The sequence below is a fragment of the Cricetulus griseus genome, assembly GCF_003668045.3.
Source record: "Cricetulus griseus strain 17A/GY chromosome 1 unlocalized genomic scaffold, alternate assembly CriGri-PICRH-1.0 chr1_1, whole genome shotgun sequence".
Classification (NCBI taxonomy): Eukaryota; Metazoa; Chordata; class Mammalia; order Rodentia; family Cricetidae; genus Cricetulus; species Cricetulus griseus.
The window spans coordinates 135,086,100-135,113,537 of NW_023276807.1; the positions used below are offsets into that span (position 1 = coordinate 135,086,100).

At 40.4% G+C, this 27,438-nt stretch overlaps 1 protein-coding gene across 1 annotated transcript in view; it reads left to right on the forward strand.

The window, feature by feature from the left end:
- The window catches only part of LOC100764131 (glutaredoxin domain-containing cysteine-rich protein 1), a 125,268-nt gene that overhangs the window by 12,078 nt on the left and 85,752 nt on the right, over nucleotides 1-27,438 (forward strand). The gene's annotated exons all lie outside the window — the stretch shown is intronic.

The following is a 27,438-nucleotide window of genomic DNA, read 5'->3' on the forward strand; positions in this document are numbered from 1 at the left end:
TTGTAATGTTCCTACAAATTTAGTAAACAATAGCAGTATTTAATATCTTGTAGATTTCTAAGCAAGAAGTTGGGATTGTGAAAAAGTTAAGTTGGTCTTTTCCTCTTTTATAAAATTCATGGTCTGTAACATTTCTCTTTCTTCCTCCCCTTTCTTTCTTCCTTTCTTTCTTTCTTTCTTTCTTTCTTTCTTTCTTTCTTTCTTTCTTTCTTTCCTTTCTTTCTTTTTCGAAATAGGGTTTCTCTGTGTGCTCTTGAATGTCCTGGAACTCAATTGATCTGTAGACCAGGCTGGCCTGGAACTCAAGAGATCCACTTGCACCTGCCTCCCAAATGCTGGGATTAAAGGTGTGTGCTACCACTACCCTGCAAGTCTACAGGACTTTCTATATGGAAAGCCTGTAGAAGCTTTGTTGATCTACAAGGGAAATATAATAGTGAAAGCCAGTGTCTTGATTTGCTCCAGATAGTTTTTGGGAAAAGAGAAGGGTCAGATAGACAGTCTGAGCACCAAACTGGTGGGGAAGAAATGATGACCATCTTTGGTAGAATGGTGAGATTACATGGGCTGCAAACCCAGGGGATGTTGAATGGTCTGGAGATTGAAAGGAGTGACTTCATCGGTTAAAAGCAAAGAAAGCAGCATGGAAAGTCCCAGTACCAGACCATGACACCAAGCATCCATTCGTTTTGGCATATTATTGATAGAATGGAACCACATTCATATGACCTCATGGGCATCTAGGGAGTATTTTCCTTTGAAATCTATCAGCCTTGTAGTCATATGGTATCTGGAAGAAGTGATTACCTCTCTTGTAATGAAGGTTGTTCTGAATTCCCTCCAACCTGTTCCAATTAAACGTGTATGTTTGCATTGATCCAAGACTCATGCCTTCCCCTGGACAGAGACCTGTACCTTCGGCACTTATGTCAAACAAGCTGATTACCTAAGAATCAAGGCTTATGACATCTATGCTTAATAAAGGGTGAATAATGACTACTACTCACTTTAATATGTTAGCCTTCTGTTGCTGCTGAAATGAATTTCCATTAGTTTTGTGGCTTATGAAGATACATTACTTTCTAATTACAATGATCGAAAGCCTGAGTGTTACAATATTAAATCTAGATTTTGGAATAGCAATCCCTTTGAAAATCTAAGAATATATTACTATTGTTTTCCAGCTTCCATAGGCTGCCCACATTTCTTTGCTCTTAGCTCTGGACAAGTCTCACTTTTGTTACCATTAGTATGTCTTATCTGACTTTTTGTTCTTCATTGCATATAAAATTTGTGATTGCTCTGGGCTCACTCAGATAATCTAAGACAACATTCCATTATTCTTTGGATCTGGAATGATTCCTCAAAACTCATATGTTAAAGACTTGGTCTCCAGCTGGTGTTGGGAACTGGAAGTGGTAGAAATAATAAGACCTGGGACCTTATTATTATAGTAGGTCACTGGGAAGTGCTTTATGGATTTACTTTTTGCCCCGACACCTCCATGTTCTTTTCTTCTACTTCCTGTTCATTATCAGGTAAATTACTTGCTCTACTGCATTCTCTCTGACATGATGCTTCATCTCACTACCAGCTGAGAAGGTACAAAGCCAACTGATGATGGATTGAAACCTCTGAAAACATGGGGCAAATTAAATTTTTCCTTCTTAAGTTGTCTTTTCAGTGTTTGTCTGAGTATCAGAAAGATTACTTACAGGTAAACCAGGACTGATAAGTGGAGGCATTGCTGTGACCTTCTCAGTGATGTGGTTCAAAAGCACTGGAGTTGCTTTGCAGCAAGATCTGGAAAGGTTTGGAAATGTGGACAAGAGAAGCCCAAGAATGTTGTGAGTGCAGCTTAATGGGAGATGGTGGGGAGCTTGTAAGACCAAGGTGCTGATAGGAATACAGGTAGTAAAGATGGTGCTCATGAAGTTGGAGATGGGAAAAAAGATCCTATTGGGAATTGGACTAGAACATTCATGGTACATTGTAAAGAGATGTTCTATATTTAGGCCAGGCCCAGAGACTTTGTGTCTAGCCATATTTAAAGGTAACTGACTACTTAATCTGGTGGAGAAAATGTCAGTGCATTCAGGTAATGTCATGATTATGCTTGGCTGCATAGAGCCCGATTTTCAGTGAGAATGAAGATGAAAGAGCCGAGCAGAAATACTTGAAATACTTAAAAGTTTGTCAAGAAAATTTAAGTTGGGCTTGAGAAGGTGTGGTTGCTGAAAAGGTTAGTACCATTAGAAAGAAATCAAAAACTTGGAGGAATAGGTCAATAGGGGCTTGACTTTTTATACATTTTGACTGCATCCATTCTTGTCTTTCCCTTCATTGCCCTGCCACCATGAGTTAAGTCATTTCACACTGTCACATGCTCCTTCTTATGCTGTTGTCTTCAACAGGAATCCAGAAGCAACTAACACAAGTAATGCTGACAAAACCCCCAGAAACCATGAGCCAAAATAAGCCTGCCCCTTCTCCTATAAGCTGTTTTTCTATTGTATTTTGTTGTAGCAATCAAGAGTTACTATACCAGCATGTCTGGATCTGTAGTGTCTACAGTCCTTTTGTCATATAAAAATATATTTACAGGTCATAAGGATTATGATATGGACATTTTGTCACTTATTATTCTGTCTCCTCTTCCTGATATTAATGTAATTTTGCCAAAGGATATTAAGGTTGTATAATAGACTAAAGTCTTATCCCATGCTATTTTGTTTCTATATAGAGGTATTGTATTATCATATATGTGTCATGGCTACTTGAGAGCAGAATACAAATCTAACCTTTTGATACAGGTGTTGGCCAATATGATAGTAACAGATATGGAACACTTGGAGGCTCAAAGTAAACATGCATGATCACACTCATACTTTCTACATTGTTTCCAATATCCTGAGATGGATATATTTGAAAAACCCAGTTGCCTCAGAAGCATGAGAGAGAGAGAGACAAAGTCCTAAATTCAACTGATAGCTTAAAGCCAACCCTGTATGGCTCAGTCTTGGTCAGTCAAATTCCCAGTAATCTTCAGACTTATGAGTTAAATTAATAGTATTTGTGAACTACGAGAAAAAATGTGGAAGGAAGAGAAAGACAGATGACATAATAGTAGCTTCGGCAAAGTCCTCATCAGGCCCAGGGAATTCCACAGTACCCCTTATTAAGTTCCTTAACAATGACTCTTACACATTGCTCTTGCCATGGCAGAATTTTTGTTCAGAATAAGAGTCACCAGCACTTGAAGGTTTGTGTATCACTGCTGTTGCTATGTTAAATGTCATGTGTTGGAAATGCAGTTTTTCCATGTGGTAGTGTTGGAAGATTGGGTATTGAGAGTTGTTTGAGTCATGGGATGGAGTCCTCATGAATGGATAAATTCTTTTAGTGTAGAAATTGGTTAGCTCTCACAGGAGTTTGCCATAATTTCTTCTTTCATACATATTTAATCTTTCCTTCCCACTTCCACCAAGTTATGCTGCACCATGATATCTCAACAGATATGGCCACATAATCTTGAACTTTCCAGAAACATGCGCCTACAAATAAAATTTCTTCTTTCACAAATTACTCAATTTCATTAATTTACAGTAGCAACAGGTAGTAGAATATGAGAGGAAATTGGTTCCAAGGAAGTCAGTTGTTTTTATATAAAGAACTGAAATGTAAAATAGTTTTATAACTGGGTAAGAGGTAAGGGCTAGAACTATTCTGAAATCCATGCATTGAAAGATGCATTCTAGTGGGGGCTGGTTTGGTCATGGAAGTGGAACCTTCATAATGAACTACTTATATCCTCACAGTAGTAGTCAGCCATAACAGTAGTTGGGCCTTATTTCTCCCCAAGCTTATGTGTTCTCTCTTGTATTTTCTCTCATACTATGAAGCACCGTGAAATTCTTATTAGATTCAATTGCCCAGTCTTGGACTTCATAGCTTCTAGAACCACAGGCTCAAACAAATTTCTTTCTGTTATGAATCACTTAGTTCCAGGTGTTCTGACTATTTAGACAGTGTAGCATAAGAGGTTCCTAATTGTGCAGTCTGAGGATGTTAACTGTGGTTTCTCGGACGCACATAGCTTGCTTTCATGACAAGAAGACTGTTGAATCAGTTGAGGCAATAGTCAGTTCTAGCACTGTGTGAGTGGGGATCTGAAACTCAAGCAGCTGCCTTTGCAATCCAAAGAAAGTGGTAGAAGTCTTCGGGCTGGAGGTTCACCTCTTTGAATTTCTGTCAGGCCTATTATTACAGTCATGTGTTAGTTTCCAATTAAAAGAAATATTCGACACTTATGATGAGGCTACCTTATGTAAACAAACTTTCCTATACTAAGCATTCCACATCCCTTTCTAACTACACTGAAAAGTTCAAAAATGGAAATTTGGGACACAGTTTTATAGATTATCTTAATTTAACCTCAGCTTTTCTATTTTCATTGAAAATATATTTTCATATAATATACTCTGATTACAGGTTCCCCTTCCTCATCTTTTCCCAGATCCTTCTCACCCCCTCATCCATCCAACTTCACACCCTCTCTGTCTCTCTCTTTAGAAAACAAAAAGGCAAAAAGTCCCCCCAAACAAATAAGCCAGAATAAAACAAAACAGAGAAAAACACTAAAGAAAAATAAAATAAACATATATGTATATATACACAAAGAGACATACATTCACACCAACAAAACTCATTAAAACATAAAATCAGAAACTATGAAAGTTAGAGAAAAATGCCCCAAACAAAGCATTGTGAGACAAAAAAAAGACAAAAAAAAAAAAAAAAACAAACCCAAAAAACAATCAAACAACAAACAAACAAAAAACCCCAAAGCCTTCAAAACTACCATTGAGTTCATTTTGTGCCAGCCACCTACTGCTAGGCATTCTTAAGTGTGACTTGTATACCCCATGATGCTCCATTGGAGAAAGCTAATTTTTCATTTTTAGGCATGCAAGTGTGTGAGCATACATAAGTGTGTTTATATTATGTGTATGTAGCAATAATAATTCAAGAAGAAGAGGTCATCAGTTTGTGGGGGGATGTGGGAAGATTTGGAGACAGAGAGAGGGGGAAATGATGTTAATACCGTTCACATATATAAAATTTTAAAATTAGTTTAAATTAAGAAAGGAAAAGGTGCAGGCTGCAGTTGACCTGGCTGGAGTGATCTAACTGAGAAAGCAGCTTCCACACCACAGTGCACATGGCTTTATTTCTTCCTGGTGCTTACCTACAGTAAATCAAAAATAAAGCACAAAGCACAACAACTGTATTGATTCCCACACCTCTTTCCTCCCCCTTGTCTTGGAAGCCAGTCCCTTCAGGGACTCTGCAGGCACTGGGCTGGAAGTCCTTTAACATCTGAGAACAGTGCTAGAAAGCTCTCCACTCTGCATGCAGAGCCAGGCAGCCTCATTCTCAGCGAGGCCTTGAGCAAAATTGCCTCAGCTTGTGTCCTTCTGCTAGTCACAAACAAGCTTATTTTTGTTTTTGAATTACTGGAAAGCATGCTACCATATTAGGAATAAGAGAAAGCCTTTTGCTGAATGCCTGTATGGATTAGAAACCATCTATTTTTAACTTATTGAAAATAGATTTTTTTCTCACAAAATACATTCTGACTATGTTTCCCCTCCCTCTACTCCTCCCAGTTCCTCCCCCATCTCTCCTACTATCTGGATCCACTCCCTGTCTGTCTCTCATTAGAAAACAGCTTTCTAAGGGTTAATAATAAATAAAATAATATAAAAACATTGGAGTTGGACAAGACAAACAGAAGGAAAAGAGCCCAAGAGTAGGCACTGTTAGGTCTCAAACCCAAGACAAATGGCTAGAGTGAGGTCCCTATTTAACATATCAAAGTGGGCTCAGCCTCCAAGTTCTCCCAGCATCCCTCAGGCCCTACCAGTTACAGGGTATGGCTGGCATACCCTGCCCTCTACCTTAAGTTTCTACAGCTCAGGGTCTGGGATGCCATTCCCTATATATCCAGCCCTTTTGGTTACCTGGCCTTTTGCCTACTCTTTACCCTCCTCTCTCTTCCCTTCCTCCTTTCCTCACAAGGCCTGTCTTAGGGTCATGTACACCCTGGGCTCTTCCAGATGTCTCTGCCTCTGGCAAGGCTCTCCCTACATCTCTAATAAACCTTCCCCTCCACTCTACCTAAGAGCTGCCTTGCCCATCTCTTTTTATTTCTTCTTTTCACTCAGGCACAAAAATCAGAGGCCCGCTGATTCACACATTGAGGAATTCCATTAAAACACTAAACTGAAAGCCACAATATGTATATGCGGAGGACCTAGTGCAGACCTGTGTAGGCCCCATGATTATTGCTTCAGCCTCTGAGAGTTCATATGAGCTTCACTCAGTTGATTTAGAATGTTCTCCATCCCCTTTGATTCTTACACCCTTACTGCTTCTTTTGTTGGGTTGTCTGAGCACTGAGGGGAGGGACTTGATGGAGACATCCCATTTAGGGCTGTATGTTTCAATGTCTCTTTCTCCAGGTAATGTCTTGTTGTGTGTCTCTGTATTTGTTCCCATCTGCTGTAGGAAGAAGCTTCTCTGATGATGGCTGAATAAGGCACTGTTCTAGGAATATAGCAGGATATCATCGAGTCATTTTATCACTACTTTCTTTTTTTAAAGACTGGTAGTTTTTGTTTTACCCTAGGCCCCCTGGGCTATCTAGTCTCTGGTTCTTGGTCACTCAAGAAGCAGTGTTGGGTATAGGTTATATCTCATGGAGTGGGCCTTAAGTCAAATTAGATATTTGTTGGTTCTTACAACAACATTGCCACATTGCCATAGTGAATGTTATAGGCAGGACAACATTGTAGATCAAATGGCTGGGTTGCTGTCTATATTTTTCTCTTGGTAGTATGCCAAGTACCTTCCTGTACCAAAGATGTTAGAACATGAGGGTGAAAGTTCTATCTAGGCATCAGCTCAACTTCTGCATGCTCAGTGAGTTTTATAAGTGTAGTCTTTAGTAATGGGGCCTTGCTATTGGTTTGTGGAGAACAATCTATAGTCTTGGCAACAAGTACCTATTACTATTATTATTATGTTTTTTTGAGACATGGTTTCTCTAGGTAGCCTTGCCTGTCCTAGGACTCACTTTGTAGATTAGTCTTGTCTCGAACTTAGAGATCTGCCTGCCTCTGCCTCCCAAGTGCTGGAATTAAAAGTGTGTACAGCCATTCAGGCATGTGTTGGATTTTTAAACTCTTTACATCATATAAGATGAAAACATATCTCAAATAATTAAAAGGACAATGAACATATCTCATCTCAAGTGTTCCAGTCTTCTTTTGACCTGCTACCTGAAATTATTCCTCTTGCTTCCTCCATTTTTTTTTGTTCTAAAGATCTTCTTTGTCTTGAGTTCCTAAGAAGCAGATCTGGAGATAGGATGCTTGTGAAAAACAAGTTATAAGGGATACCCTCAAGAAGAAAGGATGTACAGGAAACAGAGAGTGCAGCCAGGAGGCTGAGCAAGGAGTGAGCAGGCACTATCACCAGTTCACACATTTTGGATGATGTAGAATACAAACTCAACTTGCCTGGAGGTCTAGGCTGCTGTTTTATCTGCCCTTGTCCATCTTTGGCTCCTAGCTGTGAATTTTAGCAGCCAGTGCTCATGGCAGCTTAGAAGTAGGTTGACCAGCTTGGAGCACATCACCACAGTTCACTTCTTGGCTTATTTACTTCTTGGCATTCTTTGTTCCAGTCTGATACAGCCTTGCCACAGTTAGTGGAATAATGGATTATAGTTTCTAAGGTGCTGTTTGTCTTGCAGTGGTAACTTGCATTTAGTTTGTCCTCTTACTACTTTATTTACTAGTCCCCTACACTGAGTTAGGACTTCTGCTCATCTTGGTGTCTTACATGGTTGGAAGGTCTATCTTCTCAGTTCTTGCAATTTCTGAGCTCAATACCCTCATCTTGCAGTTGTATTTCCTCATCTTTGTTTAAATCCCTCTGAGCTCCGAGAGAGGCAACTGAGTGTCAAATATATTTTCCCTGCCCCTTACGTAGTTATACCTCTTTCATAGTCAGGGTCAATTGCCTCTGCTGTTATGGAAACTCCTTTTTTATTTTATTTTATTTTATTTTATTTTATTTTATTTTATTTCAAAACATTTTCTATTGTTTTTATTGTTGTTGGTGGTGGGTGGTGGTGGTGGATGGGTGCATGTCTATATGATATATGTGTGTGTGTGTGCCTAAAAGAGGATATTTGGATCCCCTGAAACTGGAGTTACATACATGGGTCCTGGGAACCCAAATTCAGGTCATTGAGAAGAGCAGCAAGTGTCCTCAATTGCTGAGTCATCTCTACAACTCCCTGCTACTTCTTGTTATACCAGCTGGATCAATGTTCCAGTGCACCCTGAGTGACAGGAGGTTACAGTTTATTGAAACTCTAATTTGTTGTCTGGAAGAAGAGTTTCCTACTGGGGTCAAGCACTTAGACCACTCTTCCATTGCAGGGTTGTAAAGCAGAACTCCTCAGGTGGGTGACTAGGAGTGATGGGGTATGCGGCTCCTTTCATATCTTGGTGGGTGGTTCCTGGCCTCATGAATGGTGGTGTAGCAACTGGCAACACAGCACTATGGGATGTAGGCTGCTTAGAGATAAGTGTCAAGCTGAAGAACTGTGCTCCTTTCCCCCAGATAGCCCCTCCAAGCAGAGGCAGCAGCTTGCTGCACCTTCATGGTGTTGTTCAAATGCTGTTTGGTTGCAGGGCTGGGTAGTGTGGCACATGGCAGGGCAATGTCCCTTCCTGCATATATAGCATGAATCTTTGAACCTCATTGAGTCTGATCTTAGACGAACTCCTCTCATTTTGTGATGAATTGCTGCTATGCCTGCCAGACCATGTGACTTAAGTGTGCCCATGTACACTTGAAGGGTGCTGATGGGGAATTCGACTGGATATGGTAGCTATTCACATTTCCCAGGGCTTAGGCCATGCCAGTAGCTTTTCATCACATGTTGTGAATGCTGTCCTGTTTATGATATGGTCATACTCCAGACCCAGGGGGTTGCTGCTATGACTTTCTTATTGAGACAGACTAGAGGGAGACCCCAGATGGTGACTTTCTTTACTACAGATAATTCTAATATCACAAGATCAGCTGGGCTGTGTGAACTAAGCTTTGGGATTCCTTATGTCTCAATTTGGAGCTAAGAAAATCTTTTTTGTGTCTTACACCAGAACCAGTAGCCTTCTATGTCATTATATAGAGGGATTCTGAAACCCCAAACACCCCCATCATCTTCTGTGCTTCTTTGTTAGAATTGGTGATAACTGGTCTTTTGTTTTTGGGGAATGGCTCCAGCATACCCAGTGTCACTAGACTCCCAAATACTTCAGCAGGAGTTAAAAGTTCTTGGTTTTCTGTTGGGATCTATGGTGAGTCTATCTCAAGCTCAGGAGAACATGTTTGTTTATCAAATCATCCAGAACCTTAGGGTTTCGGGTTCCTCAGGCCTTATCACAATGATGTTACTGCTGCTAAAGGGCCAGTGTGGGCTCTGTGGCTTACGTTATTGGCTGATCTTTCCCACACAGACCTTCTGCGTGAAATTCCCTCAATCCTCTGTTGAAGCACTTCTCTGTTTGGAGAGAGGGGCAGCTGAGAACAACTGGGGAGGGTGCAATAGCTTGGTATTGGAAAGAATTGAGAAATAACAGAGACCAGTAGACACTACACACTGTCAGTGTAAAGTTACATCATCTAGATAAAAAAAGATGGGTGCTGGGGAGTAGAGAACGGATGAAAATTCAGGATACTTGGATCTCTAACTGATGCCCTGTGCTGGAAAGCTGAGAGTGGCAGATGTGTCTTGGGGAAAAGGAAAATGGGAGAATTGGTCCCCCAGAGATTCAGAAGTCAGGTGTTAGAGTCCTGCCAGTTTTAGTTGGCCACGACAGCAGTTTCACACCACAGAAATAAGGAAATGCTACAGATGAGGGATCTTTGTCCACTGGAAGCAATTTACTATTGTCACAGGGTCTTTCACTTTCCTCAGCTTGGCTCCTGCATTGTTGTGATCGCCATCAAAAGAATTCTGAAGAGACACAGAGAGTGCAGAGTAGATGATAGGTAGACAGAGTAAAGTAGGCAGGTATCTTCAAGAAAAAGTGAGTAGGCCATGGCCAAAACATTCACTGTAGAGAACACTCTCAAAGGTGAAAGCAGGCAATGTCTGGGGGGACCCTTGTGCCAACCTACATGTTGGAAGCCTTTATACTATTTATAAAGTCTTTTGAATACACAGCTTACCCAAGGGACATTTTCCTGTTCAGGTGATTGACAGACCTGTTGAGTTTGACCCTTAGAAGAGCTTGCAGCACTATGTGATTGCTCTACACCAAACAGCTTCTTTCTCTTCTGTTATCCTAGAAGGCTCCAGGGTGGCTATCCATTAAATGACCTTCCGGACAGTCTAATATGTCACAACTGCTTTCAGGGCCAGAGACATGACTTATGTTCCATTCCTCTGACCAGTAATTAGAGTTCTGCAGTTTCCAGTACTTGCTTTTACAGGTTGTGTGTTATAGGACAGGAGTCCATTCTTAGCATCCCTCAAGCCTCCTAATGCGTAGCTGATTGTCTAATGCTACCAGAACTCTGGAAGTGAGACTGCTAAAAAGCTTGTCAAAACAGGAAAAGGTGGAGAGCAATAGTGCCCCTGGCCTTATCGCCACCCCTCTCAACAAAAGAAAACAAAACAAAATACCCCATTTCACAAACATACTGTACACACTGAATAATTTCTCCAGCCAGGGCTAGAGCCAGCATTTTCCCTTTGCCTAAAATGTAATCAGAAAGTGCCATCTGGTTAGTTAATTTTTAGAGTCATTGTTGTTTTCTCATTAAAAAGTCGTCTGCCTCCTGGGTTTGATCAGTAGCTGTCTGTCTACCTTGCAGTACAGAGAGAATGAGAGAAACTCTCATTTCCTTTTCAGCCTCCAGTCTTGCCCTGGGCTCAGATGATTGCACAGTCTAATCGCTGTTCTCCTCTGCTGAAGACAGACTGTTGGTTCTCTGTAGCATTTACATTTAAATCAAATGTCTCAGTTTGATGTAGATGCTCGAGTTTCCTCTCAAAGGCAGAGTATGAAATATAGACTTGCATTCAGGTAGTTTGTTGAGGCAGAAATCCTGGAGCAAGAGGTAGAGGGTGTGGAGGAGTGTGGGAAAATGTAAGGCATGGATGCATGCACCACTGCCACAGGCATCTGGGCTTGGAACTCTGGGGCATTCTGAGGACTGTCTAAATGCCTTTCAGAATCTGTGCCACCAGGCAAAAGGGAGAGGCATTTGTGGACTTCCTCTCCAATGATATTTAGGGTTGCTTCAAGAGACTAAATTTTCCTAAGTTTTGGGGCTAAACACACTCAGTGGGCTTCTATTATAGCACCCTTCCAGGGAGATGGAAAATCCAGGACAGATAGCAATGACATGCCACACAAGCTCTTACTGAGTTTCTAGTTGTACAAGAGATTTTATGTTTATATGAAACTGTTCATTGACGTTGTGGGATATGACATGGAATGCAGAGGATGTGAGATGTGTGAGGTAAAACAGAAGACGTGTCTAACAGGGAGAGGGAGAGGGAGAAGCAGAGGGAGAGGGGGAGAGAAAGAGAGAGTGACAGAGAGACAGAAATACACACAGAGAGATATACACACACAGAGAGAGAGAGAGAGAGAGAGAGAGAGAGAGAGAGAGAGAGAGAGAGAGAGAGAGAGAGAGAGAGACAGAGAGAGAGAGAGACAGAGAGAGGAGGGACACACATAGAACACAGAGACACACAGAGAGATACATGGGGGGGAAGAAGAGAGGGGGAGGAAAGGAATGGAGGAAGAGAAGGAGACAATATGAAGCTCTTGTGATTTTCTATCCTAACTCCTCCAGTCTCACTCTGGACATGCTAACCCTTAGAGCTTACACACACGGATGCAGACAAGATTTCCTAACCACACCATGCCATTTCATGTTGATAAGGGAAAATGTCCTTGAGTTTGAGGGAGGCCTTTTGGCTCAAGTAGGATTATCTTGGGTGACCAAGATCTTGGAAAACTTGATGGACACCAAAGCCACTCCAACTCAAGTGGCTTTGGGGTGCTTATCTTGTAAATTCAAAGAATGAAATTTGTGGGCCAATGAAGGTGAGTTTCAGAAGTTTACTATAAATCCACACTGCCAATGAAGCTAATAAACATGGAGGTCCCTAAGAGAGACATACATGGTCCCCTGGAGAAGGGGAGAGGCTCAAGATCTGCTGAGCAAATTAGGAGCACAGGAAGGGGGGGAGGAGCTAGGAGAATGAGAAGGAGAGAGGAAGAGGGATGCCGAGGACATGAGGGAGCAGAAAATATGAGTCAGGGGAAGAATACATGATAACAAGAATGAAGATATACTAGAGGGAGACACTTTTGGTTTACAGAGAAATCAGGACTAGGGAAATGTCTGGAGATCTACAAAGATGACACTGCTAACTATCTCAGCAACGGAGGAGAGGCTACCTCAAATGCCCTCCCCTGATTTTGAGATTGATGGCAGACTTATATGCCCTCATCCAGAAACTGGTGGAAGTAGAAGCAGACACCCATAACTAATCACTGATCTGAACTGGAACCCAGATGCAGATAGCTGGAATACTAGCATGGGACTGATCCAGACCCAAGAAACATGGGTTTCTGTGAGGAAACCTCAGAAATCTACCGGACCTCCTGTAGAAGCCCAGTATTTACCCCTAGCATAGGTGTGGCCTTTGGGAGCCCAGTCCATATAGAGGCATACTCCCTGAGCCAAGACACACGGGGGTGGGCCTAGGCCCTACCCCAAAGGAAACGAAAGACTCTGATGACACCCTATGGAAGGCCTCACCATCCAGAGGGAGCAGAGAAGATATGTGACAGATAAGGTTTTAGTGGGGGGGTCGGGTAGGGGAGGACGGGTGGGAGAAGGGAAATGGGATTGTCATGTAAAACAATCCTGTTCCTAATTCAAATAAAAAAAGTTGGAAAAAAAATGTTTACTATAGGCTCACAGGTAGGAGATTAGGAGAGGGGTCTGGGGCAGGGCTCCTGTGCAGTGGGAGCAGGCTCCAGGAAGTAGGCATCATTAAGCTGATAGTTGGGGCCTTTTAGAAGTACTTAGGGCAAACCTGGGGCATGAGCTGATGGGGAGTAGGATGAGTAGGATGAGTTTGTCATCCATATGACCAACCACAAGGTGTCTAGTTTCCTCCTTCTCCTCATGTCCTCATGTCTAGCTTGCAGGCAAGGGTAAGAAACAACAAGGAACCAGAACTCTTTTCTAGCATTTCTGACCTCCAGCAAAGACATCCTCAGAACTGAACTGCTGCTTTGGGGCCCCTGTCCTACCTGCACAGTTCCTGTATCCTGTTCTCATCGGTATAGCTAAGTTTTGTTTTGGTGCATGGTGATGTCTTTTACTGAAAGTTTGACACTTTCTGTAATTCAGTCTTTAAAACTCTCAGATGGAACTCTTTGTTGGAAGTTTCCATGGTAGCCTTGATTCCTTTGTAGCCTTCTGTCCTTGCTCTACTGAAGTTCTTATTTCAGCATCTTCAGCTCCAACCAGAAACTTGCTTGCTACCCAGCCTATCCAATGTCTTGGAGGGATTGTATTTTTTTGTTTTGTAATTGAAGAGTATAGGACACATCCTTGGCTATATAGCAAATGTCCTATGAATCATTCTGTAACACATGAAATAGTATAGTTTGATATTGCCAGGGGATAGCTAAACTAAATACCCCCCCCCATTAGAAACCAGTCTGTTATGTGAATTTTCTTGGCCCAACTAGGTCCTGCTGCCCTTCTCTTCCCCAAAGAAATACACAGATACTATATTAGTTATAAATCTGTTGGCCTTTGGCTATGGTTCCTTATTGGCTAGATCTGACTTAATTATTAACTCATTTCTATCTATTTAAGAATTTCCTCGTGGTCTTAGTGTACCATGAATGCCGGACCTGTAACTCCTTTGCCTGCTACACCTTTGCAGAGAAGAGAGAAGAGAGCAATTTTCTGTTTGCCCATGCTTATATTCGGATTCTGCCCAGCTTGTCACTTCCTGTATGTCTGTAGGAAGTGGCAGTTTCTGCCCAGCTACTTCACTTCCTGGGATCACATGATAACTCCTCTCTGCCTATACTTCCCAGAATTCTCCTTGTCTCCTAGTACTACCTATCATTCTGCCTGGCCAACCAGTGTTTTATTCATCAACCAATAAGACAGACATATATACACAGAAGAACATTTCCCATCACCAGTCTAATTTAAGCGCCTTCAAAACAATGAGTGGATATGTTTTTAAAAACTACCAGGTATCTAAATAGGGCTCTGTTGTACAAAATCAACAAAACAAAAACAACCTAACCAAAGGAAAATCCAGCAATAAGACAGTATAACAGTCTCTGCTCTTAAGAACTAATGATAAGATACAAATGTATGAAATGGTAAATAAGGATTATGAAAGAGGGACAGCCACTGAGAAAACTAAATGGTACAAGATAGTATGGATGATTATGGACATAAATAGAAAACACATTTGCTGTGGTAACTGAAAGGGTCTTTTGGGGGTAGAAAGATAAAGAGGTTTGAGTTTGCCAGTTTGTATGATGATTTGCCATAGTGACTGTTTCAAAACCCAGGCCATACCCTGCTCCTTCTTTGTTAATCATAGGCAAATTTTAGTTGTCTATAACCACTCAATCCATGTGGTTATTGGAAGGGTCAAATCAATCACTACTTCTATATGATTAGAACAGTGCCTGGCATAGGACTTAGGTTTCCTGTGATATATTTGACCTTACCTGAAGGAAAGCTGGTCTAGAGAAGAGAGACAGGGTATGTTTAGGTGGCAGTTTAGGTGGATGCTTAGCTGATTTTGCTTGGGAAATGGGAGACAAGACTTGAAAGCTGTTTGGATTTGTAGTGAGGATCTCAAAGTTCAGCTAGAGCCAATAACAGGACTAGTTTTCCCCAATGATTATTGTTTAATGATTGTTCTGGTATAATTATCAGAACTTCCATCTTGGCATCCTGTTTAGACTACCGATCTGGACAGCCAATGTATTTGAGTAGGATTCCCAGATCTGAAGATATGTTCTAGCATTAGGGTGTGTGAAAGATGCTTTGGGGAAGAAATGCTTTACAGGTTGGGAGGAAACTTGTAATCAGAAGAATGTAGATAATACCACAAAATCCATTCTTTGTTCTGTGAATTGGCGGACTGGAATGTTTTCTCACTATAAATTGAAATGTCCAAGTCAACAAGTGAATTTGATTTGTTAAACAAAAAGTCAAGGCTAAAAGGTGAGAACTCACTCACTAAAGTACACACTCCTGTGTTTGGAGTGTGCTTTACTTTACACTCAAGAGACAGTCCTGCAGTGTTTTTAGATGTGGAGTTCAAAGCTCTGTTCCTCAGCACTCTAGCTGGGACAGTGACAATCCCCACAGTGTCTGAGCAACACTCTCAACACTCTTCTGTACTTTGCAATTATCCTCTGAAACACAGTACAGTGCATAGGGAAACTAGGAGTGGATGCTTGTGCCATTAAGTAGAGATCCCATTGCCTCAGTGACATGAAACATGAAGTCATTAACTATGCTCAGAAATACATAGAGGGGACCTGAGTCCAATCCAGTCTCGGAAGGAGTAAGAGGAATGTGGGGACAGGCTTGTGGTGAACTAATATAGAAATGAATACTTTGCATTGGTATGGATTTTGGTTTATTGATACAAAGTTAAGGTCAATTTTGTGTTATGTATATTTCTCCCTTTGTTTAGCTATTGTGTTTATACATATCTTTTAAAATGTTATGCATAATTAAATACAGATTGTATATAGTCACCTATAATAGTCAAAACTTATACTGATGTTAGATTTTCTAGATATACAGATATATATTTGAGATGAATATTCTTCAAACCTTTCAAAGACCTATAGAATTTGGCATTTAAAATGGTTTAGGGTTTTTCATGACAATGAGACATGTCTGCTTCTGGTAGCACCAATCTACGGCAGAGAAGATGATGGGCATCAAAGAAACTCCATATGGAGTTTGAGTTCTTTGTGCTAAAGGTAAACCACTGGGCAAGAAAGTGTCCTTTCCTCAACTGCTGACACTTTGCTGTCCATATTGTACATACAGGACACCAAAAACAGTGACTGCAAACCTTGCCAAGACAAGGTGGTCCAGTCCTTCAGGTTATCCTGGTTCACAGAATGTCTGTCAGATGTGCTAGGCCTATTGACTGAAGATGGATGTCCCAACATTGCAGAGCAATCTTGGGTGACCATCCAGGTAGCCAGCTGTTTCTGTCATTTCTCACATTCTTTGGAAGTCACTTGCTCACACTTCCTGTTTACTCAGTTAATATTATTTCCTTTTTGGGTCTCTGAGGGAGTTGAAAACTAAATAGTATAGTTACACTTTTCCCTATTTATCAGAATCAGTAAAGAAACTCACTATAGATGTATTAAGTGTAATAGGCTTAAAAGACATTAAAAAAGATAATTTGATATGCAAATTAGAATAGCAAGTAAATTAGGTACAAAACTTTGAACTCATCAAGAAAGAATAGATGGAGTATTTTCTCAGAATTTATCATATGCTTATGGACTAGACATTGTACTTATTGCCATGTATGTAATGTGTATAGTTATTTTTCTTATTGTACATAGTTTTTTTCATATTGGTTATAACTATTTTTTAGACAAAAAGGAGGATGTGTGGTGATATCTTTCTTACACAAATAAAGCCTGTCTGGGTGTCAGAGAATGGAGCTTGCCACTAGCTAACCATAGAGGTCTAGAGGTCTGTACAGACAGGAAAGAAGTGACGTAGCTGGGCAGTATCAGTGTATAAGCAGGGACAAAATCATTTTCTTCTCTGTGGAGACAGGAGGTAGGGTGTGCTGTGGTTTTCTCCTTCTCTCTGATCTCTTAGCATTTCCCTCTATATCTGACTATGGCCTTTTATTATCTAGACCAATTAAGGACTAGATAATTTTATTGAATTTACAGTAAATTTTTTATTGACTCTTTGCTTGACAGTGATCAGAATCCATGCAGAACTGAGCACTGAAGCAAAAGTCATCTTGGGAAAGCTATGGGGCCACAAGGATCTGGAGTAGACTGAATGGAGTCTTTGAAACCCCAGACATGCTAACATTTCCATTTCATACACCCTAACTCTAGGGTATGCAAGGTTGTCTTTGATGAGAGGATATTTTCCACTTCCCCATCTGCTTTCCCATTTAGTAGTTTTTGTTATGTCCACCCAGTCTCAGGTGGTGACTGGGGTATGTCTTAGATTACAGTCATAAAACAAGCAAGTATCTTGTTTAGGTCCTGCTTGTGATACTCTGTTTGCTCTTTGATTTCTCCCATATGCTGTGGTTTTAGGCCACCCGTGGGCTTGCTTTCACTGTAGTTATGACCTGAGGGATTGATCCTGTCTTACCCTATTCCAAACAGACTCTGCACAGCCCAGGACTTTGGGGTTCTGGGCTTCATTTGTTTACTGTTGCTTCTGTTCCATTCTGGTCCTTGACTTTTAACTAATTTCCTCTTTTCCCTTTTATCTCTCATTTTGAGGTACTTGGAACATTTGGTTGGGCATATCTTTATTTCACCCTCACTAGACATCTCTTCCAAAAATGATTTTGATAATTCTCCACACTGATTTCCATAGTGGCTGCACCAGTTGGCAATCCCACCAACAGTGGAATGAGGGCTCCTTTCTGCCTGCATCCCCTCTTGCATGTGTTGTTAGTTTTTCTATTGATTTTTGCCATTCTGACTGGGCTAAGGTGAAATCTCTAAGTTAATTTGATTTGCATTTCCCTAATTGCTAGGGATCATAAACATTTTTAAAAGATATTTCTTAGCCATTTTTTTCTTCTTTTGAGAACTCCCTATTCAAGCCTTAACCCATTTGTGTGTGTGTGTGCACACGCATGTGTGTTTGTTCTTTTGAATTTTGTATATTCTGGATATTAAACTTCTTTCAGAGGTATAGCTGGCAAATATTCTCTCACGTTCTATAATCTTCTTTTTTATTCAGTCGATTGTTTCTTTAGCTGTTCAGACACTTCTCAGTTTAATGAGGTCCCATTTGTCAGTTGTTGCCTTTAATTCTTGAGCAATTGGAGCCCTATTCAGGAAGTCTTTCCCTCCATCTTTATCATGTAGGGTACCACCTATGTTTTCTAGCAGTTTCAGTGTTTCAGGTTTCAAGTTGGTTGCCTAGGGATAAACAGTCAGCCCTGAAAATATAATACAGGTGTGATTATACAAACTGAACAGGTTATATTTAGGATTATATATGTGTATATGTATACATATATGCATGCAATAGCAATTAGTTAAAAAAAGATACATCAATTCGAAGGAAAGTGGGAGGGTTATATGGGACAGTTTGGAGAGAAGAAAGGGAAAGGAAAGGAAGGGAGGAATGTTATAATCAAATCACAATCTAAAAATAAAATATAAAAATGGTTTTGAATAGGTATTTCTGCTCTTAACCAAGTGTAGATGAGATATTTTCCATTTGTGCAAAGATTTGAGACTTTGCTTTCCTTACATCATTTTAGAAAAAATAAGTTGCTCAAGGATGTACTTTTTAAAGTATAAAGTTATAACCAAGAAGATCAGGTGATTTAGAATTCACAAGACATTGGGTCTAACTCAAGAATAGTAACAGGAGATCTTCAGAGGCAAACATGCAGCATCTGGACCGGATTGGGTTGATAGGCAATCAACTCCAGGACATTCCTCTACCTCGTATTTGAATGTGCAGTGTTGTTTGGCATGTTTTATTTATTGTCCTTTCTCTTGTTTGATAAGTTTGTGCATTACAGGTAGTCCTCTTGGTGTCCAGATGCTGCATGAGATAGAGGAGTGTTCTAGAAATTATTGCTCTCTAGCCTTCTGCATTCTTTGACATGGTTGACATTCATGAGATTTTTTTATAGACTATTTCTCTATTTGATTTTTTCCTGACATTTTATCATAGTAAGAGTTAGGTTACACAGTTTTGACTAGAATAGTAGGCTTTCGCACCCTGCATGGAATACATCTGAAGATACATGGTTTCTATTTTACCAAGGCTAATGAGGCTAATTTTAATCACTTTATTATGGTGATTATTATTGTTTCTCTACTGTATAGCAATATTTTCCCATTGTAATTAATTTTTGGAGATACTCTAAGTATGTATAAATATACTGTTTATGTGTATACACAATTGTAAATTTCCTCATTAAACTTCTATATATTGAAAATTGAAAATAGTAATTGATAATTTTTTTTACCTCAATCTACTTTTAGAATTGTATTTCCAAACCAACAGACCTAGTGGCACAGGTCTGTACTCACAGCTACACTGGAGGCTGAAATGGTAGTACTGAAAGTTTGAAGGTAGCCTGGGCTACAAGTGGGTTCAAAAGTATAAAAAATGATTTTATTTTAGCTTCATTTAGCCACTATTTATTGTCAACATATGTACTTGTGTGTTGTAATTTACCATTGTCCTTATTTAATTTTCTAAATGCTCCAGGTTTTTCAGGCGAGAACCCCTTAAAACAGGTTCTGGTCAAACAACAAGGGAACTTAGGCCATCTGCATATATGTGACAGTTGTGTAGCTTGGTAGTCTTTTGGGACTCCTAGTATTGGGAGCAGGAGCACTCTCTTGCTTTTGGGACCCTATTTCTCATACTAGTTACTTTGCACAGCCTTAACAAAAGGTGAGGTGATTAGTCAAACTGCAATTTGATATGCCAAGTTTTGTTGATATCCATGGGAAGCCTGACTTTTTCTGAATAAAAGCAGAGGAGTAACGGATGCGGGGAGCAGAGGGGGAGGCTGGGGGAGGGGCTGGGGGTAGAGGAGGGAGGGGAAACTGAGGTCAGGATATAAAATAAATAAATAAATAAATAAATAAATAAAACCCAGGTTCTGGTATCTTTTCAACGTGTCCCTGTCAATTTTCTGGGTATTTTCATACTTAGTGACACAAGATTATTACAGATACGGCATTTTTCCTGCATAGTGCATGACTCAGTGAGCTATGCTCAGTGTGGAATGGTATTAGACACCCAGCCAGGTAATAGGCTCACTGGTTCCCTCTGTTGTTTGAAGTCCAAGCTACTTTCTCCTTCCTAGTCTGTGAATAAGGTCATGTGCGCTTTTAGTTCTGCTGCTGCTGACTTCATCATTTGGTAGACAATGTGACTCAGATCCACCAAACTCTCATTATCTGATCACTGGCTCTATCTGAGACCCCACATCTGTCCACGTGGTCGTTATCCATGCCTTTTCTGTCTTTAGGATAATTAAAGTTTAAATTTAAATTAAGTTCAATATGTTAGTGTGCATGCTGATAAAATATATATAATCTCACTTGCCACGGACCACCCCAGCTGGGTATGGGAGTCCCTGAGATGAGGGTCCTGGAAGAATACGTGGGTAAGGATTCGGCGGTGACAAACAAAAGCAAACACAGAGGCAGTTTGAATCTGTGTGTGTTTTCCAGTTCTCAAACAAGGTTTTTTTATAGAGATATTTTCTCAGGGGATGTTTTTGTTAAACAAACCCAAACATATGACATTATTGTTACTTGGTACAGTGACACAGAAATCCAAAACAGAGTCATTGAGGGTTAATCAAAACCTAAAATTTGTCCTTGATTAGTCAAAACATAAGACTGTCCTTGACTAATATAGGATCATCCAAGGATAACCACATATTTCTTAAGTCAAATTAGTATATTTTTATGGTCAGTTATTGTTTAACATCTATTACCTAGTTCTTGTGAGTTTTTGAAGTATTGAGCTATTTTAACTCTTTTATTTCTTCCTTATTAAAAGCTTTCATTACCAGACACTTAAGCCCACTTTCGATGACACATGTACAGTCATATGAAATGTTATTGTTGGTAAAGTTTTTACTATTTGTACTTATATGAATTACATGAATAATTTGGAAAGCTCTGGTTTTTCCTGAGATGAGGTCATGGCTAGTAACCCCATCTCAGGGGATGGTTTCTTATCTATTTCTTTTGTTTGAAATGTCAGCATAGGCTTTTAGGAACATTTTGTTGATGTAAATAAAAGGAATAGAAGAACAAACAGAAATTTCCACGAGAATCACAGACCAATATTTTTCTCCGGCTGCGAGTTCCACAGCCATTTCCAGGAGATGGCCTTCTTTTGAAGTTATATCCTCAGTCTATGGAACTTGTCACACAGAATCTACTGGATTTGGTGTGGCACTCACTCCCTGTAACATTTTACCCTAATGTGGTTGCTTCAGGGTCAAAGAAGATAATTTTATGTAACAAAACTCAATAATACAGGAATACTCTCTCAGCCTAGACACATGGGGGAGGGCCTAGGCCCTGCTCCAAATGTTATGACAGACTTTGAAGATCCTCCATTGAAGGCATCACCCTCCCTGGGGAGCAGGGAAGGGATGGGATGGGGGGGGGATGGGGGCAGGGGAGGGCAGGATTGACATGTAAAACAAGATTATTTCTAATTTAAATAAAAAAAGAGGAGAAAAATTCAATAATTTACCCATTAAAAACAGGACTTATTTGAGGCCGACTTCTGCAATTTGAATTTATTCCCTGCCTGTGGAGGCTGCCGATGTCTTCCTAATACATGTCATATATACAATTGTATACCATATGTATACCATATATATGTATATGACATGTATTGTCTGTATATCTACTGTATATATGATATACATGTATTATATATGGTATATATGTGATATATTTATGGCACATCTATATCATATATGATAAATATACACACCATAGATATACATATATAGTACTGTACTTGGCACTTATGAAAGTCTGGACTAGTTTGCTGCTACAAGCAGCGTGAAGAAAAGGAAAACTGTGTCCCATTTTCTGCAATGCTGACAGCACAAATGAGAACTTAGTGCCTCATTCCAGTAAGAACGTGGCTTTCATTAATCTTACACCCGCAGATGATGAATGAAAATTGTTTTGTCACACTAGACAGACAGCTCCTGCAGAGTAATTAATCCCAACTGAAGGGCCGGAGGAAGTGCCAATGAAAATGCATGTCTGCAGTTCAGCTGAGACACAGCATCAGGAATTTTACTGGCTGTAATTCCAGACATTATGGTTACTCTCCCTTACATTCAGGAGAGTGACAAATGAAGCCAGGGACACTTGTGTTAATTAAGCAGTGTCCAAAACAGGTGGTCAGTTAGGATGAAAGTTAACAGGTTTCTCAGCTAAGAGTTTCTTAGGGTGAATGAATGAGACCTTGGGGCCAGCACACAGTGAGGAAAGGTGGCTGTCACCAAGTCCTACAACCTTAGATCCCAGGGACTCACATATTTAAGGAGAGAACTGACTCCCACAGGTTGGCCTTTGACCTATATGTACACACACACACACACACACACACACACACACACACACACACACATGCATATACACATTTAAAAATGACTTTGGTATTTCTGGGTAGATTAGGATCACCTGGGATTTTACCAGGCCCAAACCAAATTCTGCAATAGGGAACAAGAAGATATTTGGACAATGAAAGAGAACAGAAAACACAAAATAGACACACTAATGTTTAGTTATCCTGTATTCCAAGATCTAAAATGGAACTTAATAGGGAAGTGGGCATTTCCAGAGTCCAGGACAGCCAGCCCATATTGACATCGGCCTGTAGGATGCTTCAGATCCACCATTATATGTGCATCACATTTCTCCAAGACTCACCTGTGAGTGTTGACTTGTCAAACTAACCCTGAAGGCAAGACTATGATTGTCTTTATGTAGTGCTTGAGCTTCGCTTTCTAACTAATTACACATCAATTCTAGTTATAATCATTTTATTTTTAGTTTTGAAGTACTAACATTCCTGGGAAAATACAGGACCTTCCTTCTTAATCAGTCAGCTGAGGGGAGCAGCATCAGTACCACTGGAGAGGCATCAGGAACGTAGATCTCCTGGCATCACTTAGACTTATTATATCACAGTGTCTACTTGTGACAAGATGCTCAGGCAAGGTCAAAATGAAACCTTGAGAAGCAATGCTTGAGAGTATAAAAAAATGTCTCCACTGGTAACTTTGTTCTTTTTAACCTACTATACCAAAATATCCAAGACTAGGACGTTTGTAAAAAGTAGAAGTTACTTCTCACAATTCTGGAAACAGAGAAGTCCAAGATTGGCAGTTTGGTAATTTCCACTTTCAAGATGGTACCTTGAATTCTGGATCCATCACAGGGGAGAAATATTCTTCGTTACATGGCAGAAGACATTAAAGGAATAAACTCATTTCTGAAAGCCATTTTTTCCCCTGTGGTATTAGTTCCTTTGTGAGGGAAGAGCCCTTGTGACTTAAACAACTCTCGATACTATGCCATTATTATGCTTCTAACACTGGAATCTTTTAGGGGACATTCAATCTGTAGCAGTGGCTTCTTGACCATTTTCTTCTCTATGTCTTAGCTCCACTTTCCTCTCTCACTATGGGGAAGTCTTACCCTGTGCTAAATCCCTGCTTTTGATTGTTACATATTGCCCTGAAAGCGGCCATGTCACCTGTGCTGAAATTTTTTGTACTTAATGTTCACAGGGTAAAATTACACTAAGGTGTCCTGACCCCTGCTGTTTCTCATTATTCTTGCAATAATTTCTCACGTTCAGCCTTTCCATTTGGGCACATGAGTGAGTTCCTTCTCAGCCTGTGTTCCTTATCACTCACGTAATGAAAGTCCTGGAAGATATTTCTTCCTACACACATTGTGTGCTAGGATGAATCCTTTTTAGCTCACTAAGATGCTGTTTTAATAACATCCAAAGACCGTTTGAACATATTTAGGCTAAGACAACTTATACAGTTCCCAATATTTTTAAGTCAGGAGAGTTTTCGTAGGATCTGGACTAATTTCATCTCTTGACAAAAGTGGGACATGGCAAATTAAGGCTGCTAGGATTCCCTCCTTTGGTACCAGTTGGAGCTGGGTTGACACTGGCTCAGTTTTACACTTTACCATTTCTCAAGCCGCAAGTCTGAGCATCCCAGGATTTCCCCTAAGTCTACTCTGTTGTTTCCTCGACCTAACTCATGTAGGATCATCAAAGTGATTGCTTATCTCCCATGAACACTTGAATTTGAGGATATAGTTCAGCTTCTCAGATACTGTGTTTAAAAAACATCCAGCTTGCTTCTGCTTATCGTTTTATGGTGTGCTATAAAACTTAGCTCTTTTCCTGTTAACCGGGGATATTGTAGACATAGAAATATTGGAGCCCTTTAGAACAGTCTTGAGTGGAGAGCTCACGATGTGTAAGGACTGCCTCTGGGTGACACAGAAACCCAACAAGCCATGGTTCTTGGCAGTTCATATCATATCTCTTAGAATGCAGTGTCTTTTGGAACAATAGGTACATGGCCATATCCAAGAATATGTTACAAGCTTGGGAGAAGAAGACAGTTCTTAGAACTCGTGTTTTATTTTATATCTAGCTAAAACTTTACATTTGTTGAGGTTGGTTTCTATAATTGCTCATGTCCATTTATACTACTAACTAGAAAAATCAATGGATAACTTGAATTGTTGGGTCTGGGGTCTCACAATGATGGGGGATAGACCACCAAAGTCTATTAAACTGGAAGCAAGCTTTATTCCAGGAAAAGAAAAGAAAAGAAAAGAAAATCTCCGTGAGACACAAAAGCTTATCAGCTATAGCCATGACCACAGCCAGAGTTCAAGCTTCAGAAACTGTGGCAAATTGGGCTGTTTCTGAACTCCCCCTTTTATAGTAAGAAGCAAGCATTAGTCATGAACAAAAAAATTTTTATAATCTAGAGGTAAAACTCAGTTACAAATTACTTTCTATTAACAGGGTTTTTCAGTTTAGTGCTTGTATCTAGTCCATTGTTTCTCTCTGGCGCTTTCTGGTGGTGTTTACTGAAACTCTGCACCTCCCTGATACTGCCAGGTTTGCACAGCTGGGAAGAGTATGGAACAATGCACAACCAAAAGTCACATGCATCTCAGCATTTAAGTTAACTCATTTCACGTCAATTTGCTGGTCATTGGTGGCGGGTGGGGTGGGGTGGGGTGAGGTGGGGTGAGGTGGGGTGAGGTGGGGTGAGGTGGGATGAGGTGGGGTGAGGTGGGGATATCTAAAAGCTGACTCTCAGTTTGCAGAGAGACTCTTAGTTTGCAGAGGACCATTTTAGCCTTGCAGACAGAGCTATCAGTTGTAAAGCAAAGGAACCCATTGTTAATAGATAATCCTTAAGGTGCTGAGAAGGCTGCTGACAGTCTGTTCTCATTCTCCTATGGTTACAACTTGGTATTCTTTGTATTTTTACATTCCTGTTTCTGGAACCTATATTTCTATATCCTTCTTCTTGGACTCTTCAGGATACCTCTCAGAAGGCAAATGTTGTGAGTGATAGGGGACGTAGCATTTGCATAATTATCCTCTATGTTTTCAATATGCCTGTGGAGCTTCGCCCTTCACAAAGCACCTTTGTGGTATATGGTAACAGCTCTGGGTCCTCCACGAGATAGGGAAATAGCTTGATGGTGTGTGATGTGGGGACAGGGTGCTGACACTGCTGTTATTAATTAGTAGGGTTTTCCCATAATCTGCTTCCTCAGCATCACTGGTTGAGAGTCTATTACAAGGCAGTAGGCATGGTAATGAAGAAACACCAAGACTATATTCCTTCCTTGGAGTCAGAAATGTGCAAGGTGAAGGGGGAGGGGCAAGAGGTGAGCATGGAGCAAAGGCAGCAAGTATGGACCACACAGTTAGCTCAGCAAAGAGTATTCCTAATATTTCTGAGACCACTGTTTGCCATTCACTCAGGAAGGGTTTTGTGTCACATCTCCTGATGATCTAGGTAGGGAACTGATTTATTGTTTCCACTATCATGCCCAGCACACATGGGGAAGAATAATGTTACGATATGTGTGGTGAGACAGTGTGTCACACAGAAATAGCTGACAGCAGTGTAAAGTGTGGTAAACATGCCCAGAGAAGACAGAGCTTAGAAACCTATCACATGGGGTAGGCAGACAGCCGCTTCCCAGGGAGCAGAGACTCTACTGCAGATCCACTTCTGTTTGGCACAAGATGGGCCATCATCCTCTCTCATCAAACTAGTGAAATCCTACAGGGTAGAGATTTTCACCCTCTCTGTCCCTCTCCCCTTTTAGTTTTAAAATGATTTAGATACAAACACTATATAGAAATCTCATTTTTTGATATAATTTCATGAAAACAATTTTATCAAAATCACACGTGTTTTATTCTTCTCTTACTTCCCACGCTAAGCCGTCTCCTTAGTCCTGGTTGGACCCTTATTATCTCTAATAATCATCTCTGATATTAACTCCTCCCTTTGGATTTCTCCCCACCCTTGATCTTTTCAGCGAGTACAGACTGATAAATCATTCTCTGTCTACTTTCAAGTAGGATTATCTTCCTTTCAGATTCGCACTAATTTCCTTTTTAACCTCTATTCCAGAAAACAAATGCCAGTGAGTTTCCTATGAAGAATCCATTCATACCCTCATTTTAGACTTCCTTTTTTTCCTCTTATGGTCTTCTAAATTTTGTGAATCCAGAATTGTATCAGATTTGTAGTAACTGAAAATTTCATTGCAGAAAATGCTCTAATGGAGGAGACAAGGAATTGTCTACAAAGAATTTGGCACTCATGAATCTGTGAAAGGTTAGGCAGACTGAGACAAATATGTGGGTGGCTTGCCTCTGGAACACACTGGTTTCCTTTTCCTAAATTCCTATGCTTGGGTTGCTAGAAAGAAAACTAAGAGTGATAAATGTTTTCCTTTTACTCCTTGGCCAGCTCTGTTGACTGTCACAGATGCCTCTCTGGTGTCCATCCCTAATAATGGTGAAGTGTAGCATGAAAGGGGAAAATGAAGGCATAGATTTACATCTAAGTATATTAAAGAATAATTTATAGAGGCAACAAACTGTTAAATCCAGTGTGTTCTTTGCCTTTATCTTGTTAATTTTATGATTTACTGATCTGCAAAGTCAGGTTGAGTTCCCCAGTTCCTTGGGTCTACTGATATAATGAAATAAGATGAATAGTCTCTGACCCTGCTTCATTTTCCATCTGGGGTCCAAGATCTAGTATCCTTATCTTTCCTGTCTTGTGTCTGTCTCCCATGATCAAATGCTCCCAACACTTGTGTGTCACCACCCCACCAGGATGTTCAAGGTTTATTTTACCTCTTCTCATGTGCTCCAGACTTCGAGCTCTTAGATGAAAAGTCATGCTCCTGTGGGGAACAGATTGGAGAA